This window comes from Cherax quadricarinatus, chromosome 33 (genome assembly GCF_038502225.1).
Source record: "Cherax quadricarinatus isolate ZL_2023a chromosome 33, ASM3850222v1, whole genome shotgun sequence".
Lineage (NCBI taxonomy): Eukaryota > Metazoa > Arthropoda > Malacostraca > Decapoda > Parastacidae > Cherax > Cherax quadricarinatus.
Window position 1 is genome coordinate 30,710,605 of NC_091324.1, and position 23,443 is coordinate 30,734,047.

General features: G+C 44.8%; 1 long non-coding RNA gene across 1 annotated transcript in view; it reads left to right on the forward strand.

The window, feature by feature from the left end:
- Window positions 1-23,155, forward strand: part of LOC138853562 (uncharacterized) — a 41,245-nt gene extending 18,090 nt beyond the window's left edge. The window contains exon 3 of the long non-coding RNA XR_011392734.1: window positions 22,895-23,155. This is a non-coding gene — a long non-coding RNA (uncharacterized lncRNA). The remainder of the gene's footprint in view (window positions 1-22,894) is intronic.
- Window positions 23,156-23,443: the final 288 nt, after the last annotated feature.

Genomic DNA, 23,443 nt, shown 5'->3' on the forward strand with positions numbered 1-23,443 from the left:
TCATGAAGATTGGGGAAGGGCAAAGAAGACCGCAGACACAATATAGTTTAGATGGCCAAAGACTGCAAACCTCACTAAAGGAAAAAGATCTGGGGGTGAGTATAACACCGAGCATATCTCCTGAGGCGCACATCAATCAGATAACTGCTGCAGCATACGGGCGCCTGGCAAACCTACGGATAGCGTTCCGATACCTCAGTAAGGATTCGTTTAAGACTCTGTACACCATCTACGTCAGGCCCATACTGGAGTATGCAGCACCAGTTTGGAATCCACACCTAGTCAAGCACGTCAAGAAATTAGAGAAAGTGCAAAGGTTTGCAACAAGACTAGTCCCAGAGCTACGGGGATTGTCCTATGAAGAAAGGTTGAGGGAAATCGGCCTGACGACACTGGAGGCCAGGAGGGTCAGGGGAGACATGATAACGACATATAAAATACTGCGCGGAATAGACGAGGTGGACAAAGACGGGATGTTCCAGAGATGGGACACAGACACAAGAGGTCACAATTGGAAGTTGAAGACTCAGATGAATCAAAGGGATGTTAGGAAGTATTTCTTCAGTCATAGAGTAGTCAGGCCGTGGAATAGCCTAGAAAGTGATGTGGTGGAGGCAGGAACCATACATAGTTTTAAGGCGAGATATGATAGAGCTCATGGGGCAGGGAGAGAGAGGACCTAGTAGCAATCAGCGAAGAGGCGGGGCCAGGAGCTGTGACTCGACCCCTGCAACCACAAATAGGTGAGTACACACACACACACACACACACACACACACACACACACACAAACACACACACACACACTCACACACACACACACACACACACACACACACACACACACACACACACACACACACACCCGTGTCCAGACTGCGTGTCCAGACTGCGTGTCCATACTGCGTGTCCATAGAATATTTAAGACACGTGAGAGTGGTGTGTTGCAACTCTTGTTTAATATGGAGTGCACTAGTCTGGGTCAGAGTGCACCATCACACTACGTATAGCTTCATCGAAGTCAAGAGAACTTAAAATCATGGCAGATACTATGGAAATGTGGGCGGTGTTTTGGGTCGCTGATGTTAGAAAGTCAATTAAGTTGTTGTTGTTCTTTTGGGTTATGACTCACTGAATGCTGAGTCATAGTGTGACTTCAGTGTTCGACTGACTTTGTTGACATCAGTGACAGCAGATGTGGTCTGGGATGTTACTGCAGGGGGGCAGCGACCCCTCCCCCAGGAATAATAGTCTTCAGATAAGCAGTTTATGTTCAGTGTCTATAAAGCAAGGGGGTGAGGGCATGGGGTGAGGGGTGAGGGCATGGGGTGAGGGGTGAAGGCATGGGATGAGGGCGTGGGGTGAAGGCGTGGGGTGAGGGGTGAGGGCGTGGGGTGAGGGCGTGGGGTGAGGGCATGGGATGAGGGCGTGGGGTGAGGGCGTGGGGTGAGGGGTGAGGGCATGGGGTGAGGGGTGAAGGCATGGGATGAGGGCGTGGGGTGAGGGGTGAGGGCATGGGGTGAGGGGTGAGGGCATGGGGTGAGGGGTGAAGGCATGGGGTGAGGGGTGAAGGCATGGGATGAGGGCGTGGGGTGAGGGCGTGGGGTGAAGGCGTGGGGTGAGGGGTGAGGGCGTGGGGTGAGGGCGTGGGGTGAGGGCATGGGATGAGGGCGTGGGGTGAGGGCGTGGGGTGAGGGGTGAGGGGGTGGGGTGTGGGCGGGGGGTGAGGGGTGAGGGCGTGGGGTGAGGGCGTGGGATGAGGGCGTGGGGTGAGGGCGTGGGGTGAAGGCGTGGGGTGAGGGGTGTGGGGGTGGGGTGTGGGGTGAGGGCGTGGGGTGAGGGGTGAGGGCGTGGGGTGAGGCATGGGATGAGGGCGTGGGGTGAGGGGTGAGGGCATGGGGTGAGGGGTGAGGGCGTGGGGTGAGGGGTGAGGGGATGGGGTGAGGGCGTGGGGTGAAGGCATGGGATGAGGGCGTTGGGTGAGGGCGTGGGGTGGGGGCGTGGGGTGAGGGCATTGGATGAGGGCGTGGGGTGAGGGCGTGGGGGTAACTACCTGACGCCAGAAGGTCATGATGCTTGAGGCATCTCAAGACCACAAGCCACCTCTCTTCCTGACCTCCTCTTCCCCTTCCTCTCCTTTCCTCGCATCCCTTGCCCTCCCCCCTCCTCCTCCTCCCCCTCCTCCTGGATGAGATAAACTGCTACCTTCACCAGGAGGTAAGAGAGATGAGGGAAGTGAGGGAGATGAGGGAGGTTTCGGTGCATTACACACATGTATAACACCTAGCTATGATATCTTTACTGGTAGATCAACACAGCAGGAAGGATCAACACAGCAGGAAGGATCAACACAACAGGAAGGATCAACACAACAGGAAGGATCAACACAGCAGGAAGGATCAACACAACAGGAAGGATCAACACAACAGGAAGGATCAACATAGCAGGAAGGATCAACACAGCAGGAAGGATCAACACAACAGGAAGGATCAACACAGCAGGAAGGATCAACACAACAGGAAGGATCAACACAACAGGAAGGATCAACATAGCAGGAAGGATCAACACAGCAGGAAGGATCAACACAGCAACGCGTGGTCCAGCAACTGGCTCCTAGAATTTAACCCCGCCAAATTCAGAGTCATGAGGATCAGGGAAGGGCAAATAAGACCTCAGACAGAGTATAGTTTAGTTGGCCAAAGACTGCAAACCTCACTCAGTGAGAAAGATCTTGGGGTGAGTATAACACCGAGCATGTCTCCGGAAGCACACATCAACCAGACAACTGCTGCAGCATATGGGCGCCTGGCAAACCTGAGAATAGCGTTCCGATACCTCAGTAAGGAATCGTTCAAGATTCTGTACACCGTGTACGTCAGGCCCATACTGGAGTATGCAGCACCAGTTTGGAACCCACACCTGGTCAAGCACGTCAAGAAATTAGAGAAAGTGCAAAAATTTGCAACAAGGCTAGTTCCAGAGCTAAGGGGAATGTCCTACGAAGAAATCGGCCTGACGACACTGGAGGACAGGAGGGTCAGGGTAGACATGATAACGACATACAAAATACTGCGTGGAATAGATAAGGTGGACAAAGACAGGATGTTCCAAAGATGGGACACGGAAACAAGGGGTCACAATTGGAAGTTGAAGACCCAGATGAGTCAAAGGGATGTTAGGAAGTATTTCTTCAGTCATAGGGTGGTTAGGGGGTGGAGTGGCCGGGCAAGTGAGGTAGTGGAGGCGGGAACCATGCATGGCTTTGAGATGAGGTGTGATAACGCTCATGTAGCGGGGAGAGAGAGGACCTGGTGGCGGTCGGTGGGGGGGCGGGGCCGGGAGCTGAGTCTCGACCCCTGCAGCCACGAGTGGGTGAGTGCACACACACACACATACACACACACATACACACACACACACACACACACACACACACACACACACACACACACACACACACACACACACACACACACACACACACACACACGCACACACACGCGCGCGCGCATATACAACAGGCCTAGTGTCTAATCGACATGTGCCTAGGACAAAATGGTAACTAACACACACCAAAGCCCTGGACTCGACCCCTGCAACCTCAACTAGGTGAGTACACACACACACACACACACACACACACACACACACACACACACACACACACACACACACACACACACACACACACACACACACGCACGCGCGCGTGCGCGCATATACAGCAGGCCTAGTGTCTAATCGACATGTGCCTAGGACAGAATGGTAACTAACACACGTACACACAACTCGTACAGAGGATAGAGGAGCTTACGACGACGTTTCGGTCCGACTTGAACCATTTACAAAGTCACACTAACAAAAAGGAGAGGAGGGAGTATATATAGGCCAGCAGACAGGGACTGGACAAGAGACGTTACCTTGCACACCCCTATACCTCTCAGTCGTACAGGGAGAGTTGCCTGATCCCATTACTCATCTTCTAGTGACAGAGCTCAGGAGTGAATCATATTCATTGAGTGTTGGGTTGTCAAAGGAAGGTGCGCACCTCAGGAAGTAAGCGAGTCTTGGCAGAGTAAGACATCTTGTGAGGAGATACAAGGCATCACTGGCATCAAGATCTCTTATTCACTCCTCCATTCTCTTCAGGTCATACAGTTTGTCCTTGAGGACTGTGTCGATGGCCTGATGACCGAGCGGTGTTCCCAAGAGGGTGCTCTTGGATGGAGTGGTAGTAGAGACTTCAGGGAGAATTTTTCATACAGCTCTGATTGTTTCCTTGTTCGTTGTGATGATTTCACACTTGGAGGGATTGAGGATGAGTCCCAAGGCTTCTTCCTGTGTCTTCACCAGTTGTAGGTCCTCTAGCAGGAGCTCTTCAGTACCTGCCAGAGTGCCATCATCCAGGTACCAGATGTTGAGCTCGCTGCACAGGCTGGAAGTTAGTTCTCTTACTGCCAAGCAGAAGAAAAGTGGTGCGGGTGGGTCACCCTGCTGAACACCCACTGATAAGGGAATTTCATGTTCGCCAAACACAAGAATTGAGAGTTTGCTGTAGCCAGCTGAAATGAAGGGAAAAAGACTGGAGAACCGATCCTGAATGGCTGGCAAGACCACATACATCTCTTTTCACCATATTAAAAGCATTTCTAAAGTCAAGTTTGACTACGGCCTTGTCTTCTGGTAAGTCCCTGATGTAGCCCCTTGCTGCATGAGCTTCCTTGAGAGACCCCAAAGCCCAGTTGGTGTGGCTGAAGTAAACCGGCAGCTTCTAGGCGAATGTTTCTTACTGCTGCTTTGGCAACGAGACGGCAAAGAGTGTTACCAACAGCAATGGGTCTGATTCCGCCATCCCTATTCAAAGCGCATAATGAGGCTCAAAAAAAGAAAGGTTTAATTTCTTCTGGAATCCGCCCAGCCGGACAGTTGTTGACGAAGGTTGTTAACTCGGAGAGAAGAATTGTGCAGATGTGCCGAGTACTGGATTTACCATCTCCTTGAGGTGTTGTGGTCAAATTCCAGTGTAACCTCCTGCAGATCCTGCTGGAAATGACACTTTCGCCTTATAGACTTCTGATTCTGGCAGAATTAATTGTCCAGTGATGAGGTCTTCCTCGGGGTTTTTAACGACTGTGGTGTCCCTTGTTGGGTGCTTGTCTCTTAGTGCTTGGGCTGTGGCCTCATCTTTGGGAGTAACGGTGTCGTCACTTGTAATTATTTTGATTGCTTCCACTGTGTTACCTACTTCGATTTTTTTGCTAATCTGTTCGCAGATTTTCTCTTTTTTTGGGGGGGGGGTCTGTCTCTGTGATTCCTGCGATGATGGGACAGAGGGACACAATTAACTGTTCTTGGGTAGTTGCACACTGCCTTGATGACTGATGTGGTTAGCAGTTTGTCTTGTCTTTCAGGAACTGCAAGACAGACATTGCCAAACAGGAGTAGGTTGTGCCATGCTTTAATGGTGCCTCGGACTTTTAAGTTGGTGGAACCTCCATTCACTTGCTTAAGGTCTGTGAATTTCCCTGCCGCATATGGATGAGCCACTTTAGGAATGTGAGATAGGGTACTGCTAGCAGTGGATTTGAATGCCATCAGATCTTCGCAGCTAAGGAGGTTACCATTGGAACTTTCATCTGCCTGTGGAGGCTGTGGGCTGCTCTCTGCAGGGACCATATATGATCCAGCACACCCATTGTGTGCACGTATAAGGCCATTCCTGTTTAGTGCCCGATGCGCTCCACACACCTGACATGTGCCTCTTCTTTCATTGTTAGGTGCACTGTTTCCCTGGCTTTGTGGCTGGCTAGCTGCATCATCTGCAATACCTCAATCTGTGTTGTAAGCTTGGGCTGAAGGGAGAAAGGCATGTGTGGGTGGAGGCACATATCCTGGGTTGTTCATGGTGGGGGTGGAGAGGGGTGGAGTAGAGCGTAGGCCTAGATCTGGTTGGCGGTCTCAAGTTCTCGTGGAAGGCGGGGTAGGGAGGAGGTGGTGTGAGGAGTGATAAGGGTCTGGGAGTAGTGGAGGAGGGATGATGACCTGGGCAGGCAGTCCTGGCAGAGTTGCCCACTCATTGCGCTCAACAACACCTCATTATACATGACACGACAATATACACAGTCCCCCACTATAAACAACACACCATTATCCACTTTACACCATACACCCAAGGTGAACAAACACTTTCATCGAAGCGAGTCTACACGGTGTGTGTGTTTGGGGAAGTGGGGAAAACAAACACACACACACACACAGCAACGAGTCATGGTACGTGAAGAGGTATCACAGTGGGCGCCTGTTACGAGCGGGGTCCCACAGGGGTCAGTTCTAGGACCAGTGCCATTTTTGATATATGTGAACGACATGATGGAAGGAATAGACTCTGAAGTGTCCCTGTTCGCAGATGACGTGAAGTTGATGAGAAGAATTAAATCGGACGAGGATGAGGCAGGACTGCAAAGAGACCTGGAGAGGCTGGACATGTGGTCCAGTAACTGGCTTCTCGAATTCAATCCAGCCAAATGCAAAGTCATGAAGATTGGGGAGGGGCAAAGAAGACCGCAGACAGAGTATAGGCTAGGTGGACAAAGACTACAGACCTCACTCAGGGAGAAAGACCTTGGGGTGACCATAACACCGAGCACATCACCGGAGGCACACATCAACCAAATAACCGCTGCAGCATACGGGCGCCTGGCAAACCTGAGAATAGCGTTCCGATACCTTAATAAGGAATCGTTCAAGACACTGTACACTGTGTATGTTAGGCCCATACTGGAGTATGCAGCACCAGTCTGGAACCCACACCTGGTCAAGCACGTCAAGAAGTTAGAGAAAGTACAAAGGTTTGCAACAAGGCTAGTCCCAGAGCTCAAGGGAATGTCGTACGAGGAAAGGTTAAGGGAAATCGGACTGACGACACTGGAGGACAGAAGGGTCAGGGGAGACATGATAACGACATACAAGATACTGCGGGGAATAGACAAGGTGGACAGAGATAGGATGTTCCAGAGAGGGGACACAGGGACAAGGGGTCACAACTGGAAGCTGAAGACTCAGACGAGTCACAGGGACGTTAGGAAGTATTTCTTCAGTCATAGAGTTGTCAGCAAGTGGAATAGCCTAGCAAGTGAAGTAGTGGAGGCAGGAGCCATACATAGTTTTAAGAAGAGGTATGACAAAGCTCAGGAAGCAGAGAGAGAGAGGATCCAGTAGCGATCAGTGAAGAGGCGGGGCCAGGAGCTGAGTCTCGACCCCTGCAACCACAATTAGGTGAGTACACAACAGCCAACACGGTTTCAGGAACGGGAAATCCAGTTTCACAAACCTACTGGAGTTCTGACAGGGTGACAGCAGTAAGACAAGAGAAAGAGGGGTGGGTAGATTGCATTTTCTTGGGCTGTAAGAAGGCATTCGACACAGTTCCATGCAAGAGATTAGTGTGAAAACTGGAGGACCAAGCAGGGATAACAGGGAAGGCACTACAATGGATCAGGGAATACTTGTCAGGAAGACAGCAGCAAGCCATGGTACGTGGCGAGGTGTCAGAGTGGGCACCTGTGACCAGCGGGGTCCCACAGGGGTCAGTCCTAGGAAAAGTGCTGTTTCTGGTATTTGTGAACGACATGATGGAAGGAATAGAATCCGAAGTGTCCCTGTTTGCAGATGACGTGAAGTTGATGAGAAGAATTCATTCGATCGAAGACGAGGCAGAACTACAAAGGGATCTGGACAGGCTACAGACCTGGTCCAGCAATTGGCTACTGGAGTTCAACCCCACCAAGTGCAACGTCATGAAGATTGGGGAAGGGCAAAGAAGACCGCAGATGGAGTACAGTCTAGGGGGCCAGAGACTACAAACCTCACTCAAGGAAAAAGATCTTGGGGTGAGTATAACACCAGGCACATCTCCTGAAGCGCACATCAACCAAATAACTGCTGCAGCATATGGGCGCCTAGCTAACCTCATAACAGCATTCCGACATCTTAATAAGGAATCATTCATGACCCTGTACACCGTGTATGTTAGGCCCTTATTGGAGTATGTGGCACCAGTTTGGAACCCACACCTAGCCAAGCACGTAAAGAAACTAGAGAAAGTGCAAAGGTTTGCAACAAGACTAGTCCCAGAGCTAAAAGGTATGTCCTACGAGGAGAGGTTAAGGGAAATCAACCTGATGACACTGGAGGACAGGAGAGATAGGAGGGACATGATAACGACATACAAAATACTGAGAGGAATTGACAAGGTGGACAAAGACAGGATGTTCCAGAGATGGGACACAGCAACAAAGGGACACAGTTGGAAGTTGAAGACACAGATGAATCACAGGGATGTTAGGAAGTATTTCTTGAGCCACAGAGTAGTCAGGAAGTGGAATAGTTTGGGAAGCGATGTAGTGGAGGCAGGATCCATACATAGCTTTAAGCAGAGGTATGATAAAGCTCACGGTTCAGGGAGAGTGACCTAGTAGCAAACAGTGAAGAGGTGGGGCCAGGAGCTTGGAATCGACCCCTGCAACCTCAACTAGGTGAGTACAACTAGGTGAGTACACACACGCACACACACACGCACATACACACACACACCCACACACCCTTCACCACTTGACACAAACACGTACCCCCCCTCCCCTACCACCTCTCCCCCTTCCCTAACCACCTCACCTTATCCACCTACCCCTCCCCAAACCACCTAACCCCTCCCCAAACCGTCTAACCCCCCAACTACCTCCCTCCCTCCAATAACCATCCTCCCCCTCCCCCATAACCATCCATCCCCTCTCTCCATCAAACCATCTAACCCCCTCCCCCAACTATCTCTACCCCTCCAATAACCATCCTCCCCCTCCCCCACAACCATCCATCCCCTCTCCTAACCATCTATTCCCCTCCCCTAACCAGGATGAGGACAAGGGGCTCCAAGGACGAATCTGGGAGGGAGGAATGGGAGGTAGAGCTCAAAAAAAGGGAGGAAGACTGGGGAAGGAGACTAGATGAGCTGGAAAGGAAGATGGAAGAGAGGTTAGCAGCAGAATGCAGAAGGTGGAAGCAACAGGCCACAGCAGCAGAAATCAAGATAGAGAGATTAGAAGAGGAGCTGAGACATCTGAAACAGCACAGAGACAAAGATATTACAGAAGTAGCATCGGCAATGGCTACATCAAACACAGACAACAGGTCTGAAGGAAGCATGGAAACTAAACTGTATGCAGAGGTCCTGTCAAACCCACATGGGGCCAAAACAAAGACAGGGAGCACACTAGGACAGAATGAGAGGTTTGAAGACATTGAAGGAACTAGGACATGTGCAAGGACCTTACCAGATACCTGTGGGGGCCAGGAGCAGGTGAGCAGGAAGGATAAACCAAGAAGCATAGGGGCAATAACTAGGGAAGGGACTGAAGGAAGGAACACTCCATGGGAAGGAACTAAAACACAGAGGATGCAATGGGAGTCATAGTGGGAGGTGGAATGGGAAAGATCCGTGTTTGTCTATGGGCTAGACGAAGCTAAAGGGGAAACTTATGATGAAAGAAAGCAGGAGGAGAAAAAAGCGATTGAAGATATCATGACGGTGATAGGCGAGGGGGACATGACCCAGGTGGCAAATTTTCGGAGAATTGGGTGGTTCACAAAGAAAAGGAATCGGCCTCTCAAAGTAATTTTCAAGGCAGAATCAACCCGAACCATGATCCTGCAGGAGAAAGCACGGCTGAGAGGCAAGCAGGAGTTCCGGAGTGTGTACCTCGATCGAGACAGAACACAGGACGAAAGGAAGACAATGAAAGAGAGAGTTCAAAAACGAAAGGAGAAATGGGAGTAAATGAAAAAGGAGAGCAGAATAATCCAGGATCAAATGGAAGGACAAGCGCACCCCCCAGAAACACCTGCAGAAGGACTCCAGCCACGACACCCCCAAGGCAACTGAACAATCCAAACCAACCATCACACACCGATCCCTCTGTTTCCACCCCCCCCCCCTACACCACAGTTACAGTATTAGAACAGAAGTTGAAGGTTTGGTACACAAATGCAGATGGATTAACGAATAAACATGAGGAATGGCAAGAAAGAATCAATGAGAAGTCCCCAGACATCATAGCAGTTACAGAAACAAAACTCATGGAGACAATAACAGATGCAATCTTCCCACCAGGATACCAGATCATGAGGAAAGATAGAAGGGGCAGGGGGGGAGGTGGGGTTGCTCTGCTCGTAAAAAATAGATGGAAATTCGAGAAAATGGAAGGAATAGATGAGACGGGAGAAAGAGACTACATAGCAGGTATACTTCAGTCTGGGGAACATAAAGTGGTCATTGCAGTGATGTATAATCCACCACAGAACTGCAGGAGGCCAAGAGAGGAAAATGAAGAGAGCAACAGAGCAGTGGTAGACACACTTGCTGAGGTGGCAAGAAGAGCTCACTCCAGCAGAGCAAAGTTGCTGGTTATGGGGGATTTCAACCACAGGGAGATTGACTGGGAAAACCTGGAGCCACATGGGGGTCCTGAAACATGGAGAGCCAGGATGTTGGACGTGGTGCTGGAAAACCTCATGCACCAACATGTTAAGGACACTACCAGAGTGAGAGGGGAGGATGAACCAGCAAGATTGGACCTTGTGTTCATGCTGGGCAGCTCAGATATTGAGGACATCAAGTATGAGAGTCCCCTAGGAGCTAGCGACCACGTGGTTCTGTGCTTTGAATACATAGTAGAGCTGCAAGTGGAGAGAATAACAGGAGTTGAATGGGAAAAGCCTGACTATAAAAGAGGGGACTACATAGGGTTGAAGAACTTCCTGCGGGAGGTCCAGTGGGACAGAGAACTGGCAGGAAAGCCAGTAAATGAAATGATGGAATATGTAACAACAAAATGCAAGGAGGCAGTGGAAAGGTTTATTCCCAAGGGCAACAGTAACAACGGGAAGACCAGAACGAGCCCCTGGTTTACCCGACTGTGTAAGGAGGCAAAAACAAAATGCAATAGAGAATGGAGAAAGTACAGAAGGCAGAGAACACACGAAAATAGGGAGATCAGTCGCAGAGCCAGGAATGAGTACGCACAGGTAAGGAGGGAGGCCCAGCAACAGTATGAAAATGACATAGCATCGAGAATCAAGACTGACCCGAAACTGTTGTATAGCCACATCAGGAGGAAGACAACAGTCAAAGACCAGGTGATCAGATTAAGGACAGAAGGTGGAGAACTCACAAGAAATGATCAGGAGGTATGTGAGGAGCTGAACAGGAGATTTAAGGAAGTTTTTACAGTAGAGACAGGAAGGGCTGTGGGAAGACAGCACAGAAGGGAACATCAAGAGGGAATATACCAACAAGTGTTGGATGACATACGAACAACTGAGGAGGAGGTGAAGAAGCTCTTAAGTGACCTTGACACCTCAAAGGCGATGGGACCGGACAACATCTCCCCATGGGTCCTTAGAGAATGAGCAGAGATGCTGTGCGTGCCTCTAACCACAATCTTCAACACATCCCTTGAAACTGGGCAACTACCTGAGAAATGGAAGACAGCTAATGTAGTCCCCATATTTAAGAAAGGAAACAGAAACGAGGCACTAAACTACAGACCTGTGTCTCTGACATGTATTGTGTGCAAAGTCATGGAGAAGATTATCAGGAGGAGAGTGGTCGAACACCTGGAAAGGAACAAGATTATAAATGAAAACCAGCATGGGTTCATGGAAGGCAAATCTTGTATCACAAACCTCCTGGAGTTTTATGACAAGGTAACAGAAGTAAGACACGAGAGAGAGGGGTGGGTAGATTGCGTTTTCCTAGACTGCAGGAAGGCCTTTGACACAGTTCCCCACAAGAGATTAGTGCAGAAGCTGGAGGATCAGGCGCACGTAAAAGGGAGGGCACTGCAATGGATAAGGGAATACCTGACAGGGAGGCAGCAATGAGTCATGGTACGTGAAGAGGTATCACAGTGGGCGCCTGTTACGAGCGGGGTCCCACAGGGGTCAGTTCTAGGACCAGTGCTATTTTTGATATATGTGAACGACATGATGGAAGGAATAGACTCTGAAGTGTCCCTGTTCGCAGATAACGTGAAGTTGATGAGAAGAATTAAATCGGACGAGGATGAGGCAGGACTGCAAAGAGACCTGGACAGGCTGGACATGTGGTCCAGCAACTGGCTTCTCGAATTCAATCCAGCCAAATGCAAAGTCATGAAGATTGGGGAGGGGCAAAGAAGACCGCAGACAGAGTATAGGCTAGGTGGACAAAGACTACAGACCTCACTCAGGGAGAAAGACCTTGGGGTGACCATAACACCGAGCACATCACCAGAGGCACACATCAACCAAGTAACCGCTGCAGCATACGGGCGCCTGGCAAACCTGAGAATAGCGTTCCGATACCTTAATAAGGAATCGTTCAAGACACTGTACACTGTGTATGTTAGGCCCATACTGGAGTATGCAGCACCAGTCTGGAACCCACACCTGGTCAAGCACGTCAAGAAGTTAGAGAAAGTACAAAGGTTTGCAACAAGGCTAGTCCCAGAGCTCAAGGGAATGTCGTACGAGGAAAGGTTAAGGGAAATCGGACTGACGACACTGGAGGACAGAAGGGTCAGGGGAGACATGATAACGACATACAAGATACTGCGGGGAATAGACAAGGTGGACAGAGATAGGATGTTCCAGAGATGGGACACAGGGACAAGGGGTCACAACTGGAAGCTGAAGACTCAGACGAGTCACAGGGACGTTAGGAAGTATTTCTTCAGTCATAGAGTTGTCAGCAAGTAGAATAGCCTAGCAAGTGAAGTAGTGGAGGCAGGAACCATACATAGTTTTAAGAAGAGGTATGACAAAGCTCAGGAAGCAGAGAGAGAGAGGATCCAGTAGCAATCAGTGAAGAGGCGGGGCCAGGAGCTGAGTCTCGACACCTGCAACCACAATTAGGTGAGTACAATTAGGTGAGTACACACACACACACACACACACACACAGCAACTGGCTCCTTGAGTTTAACCCCGCCAAATGCAAAGTCATGAAGATTGGGGAAGGGCAAAGAAGACCGCAGACACAATATAGTTTAGATGGCCAAATTTTACTAACCTCACTCAAGGAAAAAGATCTGGGGGTGAGTATAACACCGAGCATATCTCCTGAGGCGCACATCAATCAGATAACTGCTGCAGCATACGGGCGCCTGGCAAACCTACGGATAGCGTTCCGATACCTCAGTAAGGAGTTGTTCAAGACTCTGTATACCATTTACGTCAGGCCTATACTGGAGCATATATGCAGCACCAGTTTAGAATCCACACCTAGTCAAGCACGTCAAGAAATTAGAGAAAGTGCAAAGGTTTGCAACAAGACTAGTCCCAGAGCTACGGGGATTGTCCTACGAAGAAAGGTTGAGGGAAATTGGCCTGACGCCACTGGAGGCCAGGAGGGTCAGGGTAGACATGATAACGACATACAAAATACTGCGCGGAATAGACAAGGTGGACAAAGACAGGATGTTCCAGAGATGGGACACAGACACAAGAGGTCACAATTGGAAGTTGAAGACTCAGATGAATCAAAGGGATGTTAGGAAGTATTTCTTCAGTCATAGAGTAGTCAAGCCATGGAATAGCCTAGAAAGTGAAGTAGTGGAGGCAGGAACCATACATAGTTTTAAGGCGAGGTATGATAAAGCTCATGGAGCAGGGACAGAGAGGACCTAGTAGCAATCAGTGAAGAGGTGGGGCCAGGAGCTATGACTCCACCCCTGCAGCCACAAATAGGTGACTACACACACACGCACACACACACACACTCACTCACTATATATATATATATATATATATATATATATATATATATATATATATATATATATATATATATATATATATATATATATATATATATATTCGTTAAACGAATTTGTTGCTAAGTGAGGAGCATACTACAATGGTAGTGAGTTTGTGTCAACCATCTATGATATTGTTTTAATGTCACCTTTGCACCATTTATAACATTTCTGGTATATTTTTGAATGTTTATACAGTAGTGTACTGTATATTGAAATAAACAGAATAGAGGAAATCAGTTCTAATATTCATTATGTATTTAGGTATGGATACTGGCCAGAGAGCCCATCGTAAGTCTGAAGCATTGGTAAATGAGTACGTTGCTAAGTGAGGAGAGGCTGTATATATAAATTTTTTTTCAACACGTTGATCGTCTCCCACTGAGGCAGGGTGTCCTAAAAAGAAAGAAAATTCCTAAAAAGAAAACACTTGCATCATCATTGAACATTTTCACCTCACTCATACATAATCACTGTCTTTGCAGAGGTGCTCATTTACGACAGTTTAAAAGTCAGCCTCCAAACTGCCAATATCCCAAACCCCTCCTTTAAAGTACAGGCATTGTACTTCCCAATTCTAGGACTCAAGTCTGGCTAACTAGTTTCCCTGAATCCCTTCACAAAATATTATACGTATGTGCCAAATAGATAAAACTGGTCAGTTAGCAAGAACTCCTTTAAGAATATGCACTTAAAACATAAAAAGACAGTTTTAGCATGATAAAAGGCTGTTTTCTCTCATCTGATTCTTCCTTAACTGAGGCACCTCTTACAGCACATTCATCTCATAAAAACTCTCATAACCTTCCATGAAAGCTGTATATACCAGAATTTTTCATGTTGGGAGCAATTGATCCAACAGTGTCATCATGATCATTTTCCATTTTGAGAGAAAAAGTTTTTTTGCCCAAAAAAATCTTGTTTTTCACCATTTTTTGCCTGATTTTCAAAATTATTTAAAGTTACACCAGGGGTTCTATTTTCTATGCTAATTCAGAATATACACTTAAAAATGTAAAATTAGATCATTTTAACACCATACAAGGCCCTATTTTCCCTGTAATGCATAATATATAGAGGAAGCTAATATTTTCATTAAGAAAAATAACAAAAAATTTGGAAAAATAACTCAGTTATCAAAAATAACGAATGACCAGAAATTAGGAAAAATAAACTATAAATTAGGAAAAAATACCAATAAATTACAAAAAATAACTAAACATTACCAAAAAAAAAAAACTTCATTTGAAGTATTTTTGATGCTACTTAAAATTAAGTCCTTTCTAAAATTTTCTCTTATACATTTAAATATATGTATATTTTTATTTATTTATGTTAAAGTTAATAATTTTGTTCCAAAAGAACATTAGAAAACTTACCTAACCTTATTATAACAAGCGCAGTTTAATTTAGCCTAATCCAACTAAATATATTTTACATAAGTTTACAATAATTTAATAATAAACAAACACAGTGAAATATATTCTTTTCGTTAGGTTCAGAATGATTTTTGCAAAATTATTGCATACACAAATTTTTGCTTGCTGTATTCGGCAGTTTGATCATTTAGAGAGAATGGAACAAAGTAGAATGACTTGGAGAGCATATAAATTAGAAGGGGAAGGAAGGCAAGGCAGGGGTCATCCTCAAAAAGTTTGGAGGGAGGAGGAAAAGGGGGTTTTGTGGGCAAGGGGCTTGGACTTCCAGCAAGCATGCATGAGCATGTTAGATAGGAGTGAATGGAGATGAGTGGTTTTTGGGACTTGACAAGCTGTTGGAGCATGAGTAGGGTAATATATTGTGAAGGGATTCAGGGAAATTGGTTAGCCTAACTTGAGTCCTGGAAATGGGAAGTACGATGCCTACACTTTAAAGGAGGGGTTTGGGATATTGGCAGTTTGGAGGGACATCTAAACTGTCGTATCTGACCGCCTCTGTAAAGACAGTGATTATCCATGAATAATGGTGAAAGTGTTGAATGATGATGAAAGCTTTTTCTTTCTTTTTGAGTCACCCTGCCTCAGTGGGAAACGGCTGACGTGTTAAAAAATGTACAGCCTCTCCTCATTTAGCAGTGTCGTCATTTACCAACACCTCGGACTTACGACACGCTCTCTGACCAGTATTCATACCTGAATAATGTATATTAGAGCTGATTTCCTCTATTCTGTTTATTTCAATATACAGTACACTACTGTATAAACATTTAAAAATATACCAGAAATGTTATAAATGGTGCAAAGGTGACATTAAAACAATGTCAAAGATTGACACAAACTCTCTACCAGTATAGTATGCTGCTCCTCACTTAGTGACGAATTTGTTTAACAAATTCGTCACTAGGAACAGAACTCCGTTGTTAAGTGAGGAGAGGCTGTATATATAATTTAACAAACTGAGGTAGGATGGCCCAAAAAAAGAAGAAACACTTTCACTATCACTCAGTCACTGTCTTGCCATAGTGCACTGATACTACAGTTCAAAACTACAAATGTCCCCATTCCTTCTTCAGAGTGCAAGCACTGTACTTCCCACTTCTAGGATTCAAGTCTGGCTAACTGATTTCATTGAATCTCTTCATAAGTGTTACCTTGCTTACATTCCAACATGATGTCAGGTCATAGAAACTACTTGCCTCCACTCCTAACATGCTTGCTGGATGTCTGAACCCCTCGCACACAAAATCTCTTTATATCTGTCTATCCATCCATGTCTGCCTGCCTGATTGCTTGTGTGTTCTGATAGAACTTCTTTCACTGGCTCATTGGATATGTTGTAGGAAGAAGGCTGGCAGAGCAGTCCTGAGAGTTTGCATGCGTGCTTGTCCCTGGTGCAATTCATCCAGGGGAAAGGTTTACGACTTTTTCTAGCATGGAATTTAGCTTTCCTCAAATTGTGTACTAACCCTCTACAAGTTTAATGCTTCATCACAGGTCAAAGGAATTAGACCTATCCTCTCATTCCTTGGATTGAACCTGATTGCTTTCTTTGTTCCCAGGCACTTTTGGTTTAGCTTTTCCTCTGTGAATGTAATACAGTACAGGTCTCCCTCAACATTCACGTTTTCAACTTTCACGGGCTTCGCACATTCGCGAATTCCCAACCGCCAAATTCCCAGCCATCAAATTCCCAGGCGCCAAATCATATTTAAGTTTCCCGCCACCTGCGAGTCCCTACTACCCTCCCTCCAACCCCCACAACTGGCAGCCAGCCCTCCCACCACTCAGTGTGGTGAGTGTTTTGTTTGTTCATTATTTGCTATTAAACTACAGTATAAATAATGTAAACCCATTCATGACTGCATATTGGAATGGCTATTCGGACAGGTATTAGACGGTGACATCATGTGTTTACTCTTGAACACTGCAAAGAATTAAACATTTCTGCTACAGCTAATAATAACAATAGTAATAATAATAATAATAATAATAATAATAAATATGATGTAATTGAAGAAAGAAATTGTACAAAAATACGAGGGAGTGGTTGACACATCGTCAGTGTGACTTTGTTTATGCTGGAGTGAACATTAGTCTCCCTGCTCTTCCAAACATTTCACAATAATTCATTGTGTTTGGTGCTTGTAGATTGAGTGTGACTGGAGTGGTAGAGGCAGTGATTGAGGCAATGGTATTTAATAACATACATGTTAATAATAATACATGTTATTAATAATAACATGTACTATTATTATTTATAACATATATGTTATTAAATACCACTGCCTCAACCGCTGAATTATTGTGAAATGTTTGGAAGAGCAGGGAGACTAATGCTCACTCCAGCATAAACTAAGTCACACTGACGATGTGTCAACCACTCCCTCGTATTTTTGTACAATTTCCTTCTTCAATTATATCATATTTATTATTATTATTATTACTATTGTTATTATTAGCAATAGCAGAAATGTTCGATTCTTTGCTGTGTTCAAGAGTAAACACATGATGTCACCGTCTAATACCTTTCCTAATAGCCATTCCAATATGCAGTCATGAATGGGTTTACATTATTTATTCTGTAGTTTAATAGCAAATAATGAACAAACAAAACACTCACCACACTGAGTGGTGGGAGGGCTGGCTGCCAGTTGCGGGGGTCAGAGGGAGGGTAGTAGGGACTCGCAGTGATGGAGGCATTGGTGGAGAATGTGGTATTTAATAACATACATGTTATTAACATACATGTTATTAAATAACATACGTTATTAAAGCATAACATGTATATATTTAGTACAATTTACGACGTTTTCATGTATTTTATGATTATTCATGGTTCAACAAGTTAAGGAAGCAGTATTGTAATATATTTCCCTACAATATATTGGGGCACCAAGCATTCACGGTTTTTCAACATTCGCGAGGCTCTTGATCCCCTAACCCTCGCGAATGTTGAGGGAGACCTGTACATTGTATTAAAAGCACCACAAAATGTAGCTAAACTTGACAGTTTTCCATAAAGAAGGAACCCATTTTTTAAGTTCAGTTATATTTTACTATTTCGGACAGTTTTGTCATTTCAAGAGAGGGAACCTTTTTGTTGAAGGCCTCTTGATCCGAACTTGATAATCTCCCGCTCCCCAAGTGCTCCATGACACTGGAATAGCATCTGCTAATGAATGCGATAATGGGACATTTTTATTATTATTATTATAATCAAAGCCAAGCAACTAAACTCAAAAGGGTCATACAGCACTGCAGGGCAGGGAGTGTTGCTGGAGCAGAGAGTAGTGGGGGGTGGAGAGGATAACAGAGGTAGAGTTAGAAAGGGCTCTGAGGAGTGCTAAAGGAAGTATTATCAAAGTTTGTGTAATAAATCTGTTACTGTCAAAAAGTCAAAGAGGGAGTCTGAGTCAAAGGTGGGACCATCAGCAAGGAGGGAAGATAAAGTAAGGGTATTAGAACAGTGACAACATTGGAGGTAAATTCTACATGCTCGTTGAAAGACAGGACAGTCCAGTAGAATATGGCAAACTGAAATAGGATCCTGACATTTCTTAGAGTGGAACAGGGCACCTCTCCATGAGATACTCATGAGTAAGACGGGAGAACATAATCTCTCAACCTTGGCATCAATGATAAAAAGGCTTGATAGAATATAATTTGTTGAGTCATAACGGACCAATGGTGTTGCCAGCAGTTGCAAAGGTGGCTAGAGATTACAGCAAAATAGTCTCGGAATGTAATACCTCTGTGTGAAACTGGGAGCTCATGTACAGCTGAATGTGCAGCAGAGTCTGCCTGCTCATTGCCCTGAACATCAGCTTGACTAGGGACCCAGCAGAAAACGATTTCTTTGTTTTTGCTAGAAATGCTGCGCAACCTAAGTTGTACACAAAGAACTAGGGGATGAAATGAATCAGTTGTTTTAATAGCTTGCAAAGCACTAAGGAGTCTGAGACTACTACAAACATTGAGGTAGACCTAGATGCAATACGAATAATTGCAGTGAGAATTGCCTAGAGTTCAGCTATAAAAATGCTAGCCAAGTCTATTAAATGCCCTTGCACAATGCTGTCCGGGAATACTGCTGCAAACCCAACACCGTCAGAGGATTTAGAAGCATCAGTGTACACTGTAATGGCATGAGAACGAGACCAGAAGTGGTTGAGAAAAAGGGATAGAAGCAGCTGTAGGTATTTGAGCTTTTGCACATGGCATTGGGAAAGAACAGCCATGAACTGTTGGAACCTCCCTGGGCAAAGATTAAAGTTAGATGCTAGATGAATGTATAAAAGGGGCAACTGAAGAGAAGTCAAGAGCAAGTGAAGACAAAGAGAAAAGGGACGGAGCAAACGGGCGGTGAACAAATAATGGACCTCTACTAACGTCCATTACTATTCTGTATGTAGAAGGATTGTGAAGGTCAGGAGATCAGATGAAATAACAGAGGCAGTGAGCATCAGGGCAGTCGTTCAAGGATGAAACATTCGCCTTTACATGTAGGCTCTTGATAGGAGAGGAGCAAAAAACACAGACATAAACGTAATCTCTTGTGATGGATGGAATCAAGTTTAGAAAGAGTTGTGGGAAAGGCTGCAGAATAAATCTGGTCACCATAGTCTATTTTTGATAAAATTAGGTCTGAATGCAGTTGAAGAAGAGCTCGACAATTCCCCCCCCCCCCCCCAGAAAGATGAGCAGGGGTTTTAAGGAGATTCAGCCTGCTATGGCAAGTTTCTTTCAGGGAGGTAATATGAGGTTTCCATGACAGCCGGTGATCAAACGGGAGGCCAAGAAATCTGACTATCACTTTCAGCAACACGGGAGCTATACAGGAGTATTAGAGACAACAGAATGTCTGGTGAAAGTAATTTGGTGCACTCTAGCACCCTAAAATTTAAATCCATGCATAGTGGCCCAATAGGAAACACTGTTGACAGCATTCTGGAGTGAGGCTGCTACTAGGTGACAGTCAGCACCTGCACAGGTTAAAGTAAAATCATTGACATAGTGATGAACAAATATTGGATGGGAGAACAGAGACCAGGATAGCAACCTCAAATCCACCTCGGTGGATGAAAGAGATTGCAGTCAGAAACCTGCCACAAGGCATACCTTCTTCAGCTACTCCCTCCCAGAATCTGACAGGTAGCCTCCAGAGATACACCTGTCACCCAAAAGCCATCACAAGCACCCCACCTCACCCCCACCCCTATGACCAGAGAGGGAGTAGGACATGCCCGTATGATGCAGAATCTACAACAAACTACACAACCACCAAGGACCTCAACGGAATGGGATGGACAGTAATACCTGTCCCCAACCTAGGAGTTAGAATTCCTAAGGGGAGGACCCAAAAGACCAAAGTAGGAAAGGGAGGAGAGGGGAGGGATGGAAAAATGAGGAGGGATGAGGTAGGAAAGAGAGACATGGAGAGTAATTAGGGTCAGTTGGAGGAAGACTGAAAGGTCCATTATTATTACGTATTATAATCAAAATCATATGATAAACCTACCAGGGTCATACAGTGCTGCAGGGTAGGAACTGATGCAGGATCTAAGGATAAATAAGGGTAGAGATGACAATAAAGATGACGTTAGGAGGGGCTGTGAGGAGTGCTAAAGGAAGGATTATCAAAGTTTGTGTAATAAAGCACTTGCTGTCAAAAAGTCAAAGAGGGAATCTATGTCAAAGGTGGGTCCGTCAGCAAGGAGGGAAAATAAAGTAAGGGCGTTAGAGTGGCGACGACGTCGGAGGAACTGAAAGGTCCAGTTCCTCAGACTGAAGGCCTCTTTACCACTACAAGGAGCCCCCATTAAAGAGGCAATAATGAGACAGCTTTGTACAATCTTTTGAAAGAAAGAATTTAGTCTAGGTTATTTATACACTGGCATTCCAAGCTTTTCTTATCTGCTCAAACTACTTTTCATTGGCAACCCCTGGGGAGCAGTTCAGCATTACTGCAGATGACTGTTAGCTTGCTATTTTCATAATTTATTTTTTCCACATTCCTTTTGCAGTGTTTTTCTTACTTTTCATCACATCTTTTATTTTTTCAAAGTCTCCATTTTAGGCATTGAATCATTCATAATGACTTTCATTACACTTGCGAAGGTAACAACATTTTTATTTTTAAGGATTTTTTGATAAAATGCATTTTTCTTTTTTTAAGGAAGTTGAAGATTATATTCTTCATATTTTCCTAATTTTACAATTAAGAAAAATCAGAATAAGTTAGTGTAGAGAAAATAGTTTTTTTTTTATTTATATAAATTAGTACATGCATATTAACGAGTTGCCATTGTATCAGTGATTTTTTTTTTTTTTTTTGTTATTTGAAATAATTAATCAATACAGCACTTAGCTGTAAAATGAATCAAAGTGATTGAAGCATGATAGAAGACAGTTCAATGCACAGCACCTTTAATATACCATATCCATAATTCCATTAATTTTAAGAGGTAAGAAACCCAAGTAGCACAGAGGCACACAAAGACCTTAACCCAACACAAATGACAAGATCATCTGATGAAAGTTGGTCTTAAAAGTTTGTCTCTTACAAATCGTTATGAGAGGATCAACTTATTTTATATAAAAAATTAATGGCCAGTTGAATAATTTTATTGCTTGTTAAAACATTAAATGATCTTGTCACCAAAAAGGAAAAGGAAAAATCATGTATACATACAAGTATTTAATTTTATCATAATACTATATTAAACCATATGATAATGAGGAAGAGTTGGATATTGCATTGAGGGACAAGGAGGAGAGAGACAGTTTACTGTAACCATCACCCACAGTCAAGTTCACTACCACCTCACCCTTGCTGCTGCCACCACCACACATGCTCACAGTACTTTATACATCAAGTGAAAAACTAAAAGCTTAAAAAGGTTAGCATTATAGTTAATATTCAAGGATATATAGCATACAAAATATTTCATTACATCTACTGGTCCGAGTCACAATTAGATCATTCACATGGTATCATTAATAGTAGTTACATAAAACTAAAATCTAGAAAAAATTAATTTTGGTTAGATAACATTGAAATAAAGAAATTGCAACAAAGCAGATATGGGACATGTTGCACACAAGATATAAATATTAGTCAACTCGTACAATGTAATTAGAGATCACAAAACTGAGCAGTAGCAATATTTTGTATAAAATAAAAAACCAGAAAAAATCCTGTTTAATATTTAAAACTTGCCATAACTTTATAAACAGACAAGGTCTGTTGCCCCACTCTTCCAGCAGTCCAGTCTGGAGTAATACTCTAGACGACCCTGACGACGTGGTAGCTGCAACGACCTCCCCAGACCACCAGAAAGGCTATACAATTGTTGTAATTAACTGTGTTAATACCTTTTTGTTTTTAATTCAGAAATTCATCCAACAGAATTCCGAATCGAAATTTAATCTTTGCGAATAACACCTTTCCCATTTCAGGTTTAAAATATCCTTTTTCCCTGTAGTTATGTGATTTTGTTTAAACTTAGATATAAGACATACAGTTATGTCATTACCAAAAAGTTTATTTGTAAACTAGTATATACAATCTGCACAGTGAATGTTAATCAATATTATTTTAATATTACAGAAAAAGACAAGCTGATGTTTGCAGTATAGCAACACAAGAAGGGTTTTATTAACTCTAATAATCTGGGGAGAATTTGTGCTCTGCATATAATACCTATATCACATTAGTAAACTAATGTAAATGGCACTTGCAGAACGCATTGCATATCAGTTTAGTTTGGCTCATTTATCTACAACCTGTCACTCTTTTTCCCAGTACAATCTGTCTGCAAATGACCCTAAGGAGCATCCTTGGTACAGCCATAATCATAATATGAATCGCTTGCAGCATTTTTTTGCCTTTGTTTTATTGTGATGTAGTGAGCTGTCAATATAAAGGGATACTGTACATGAGTTAATGTTAAGTCAGAAATATTCAGTAAAGTGTACAGGTCTCCCTCAACATTCACGTTTTCAACTTTCACGGGCTTCAAACATTCGCGAATTCCCAACCGCCAAATTCCCAGCCACCAAATTCCCAGCCGCCAAATCATATTTAAGTTTCCCGCCACCTGCGAGTCCCTACTACCCTCCCTCCGACCCCTGCAACTGGCAGCCAGCCCTCCCACCA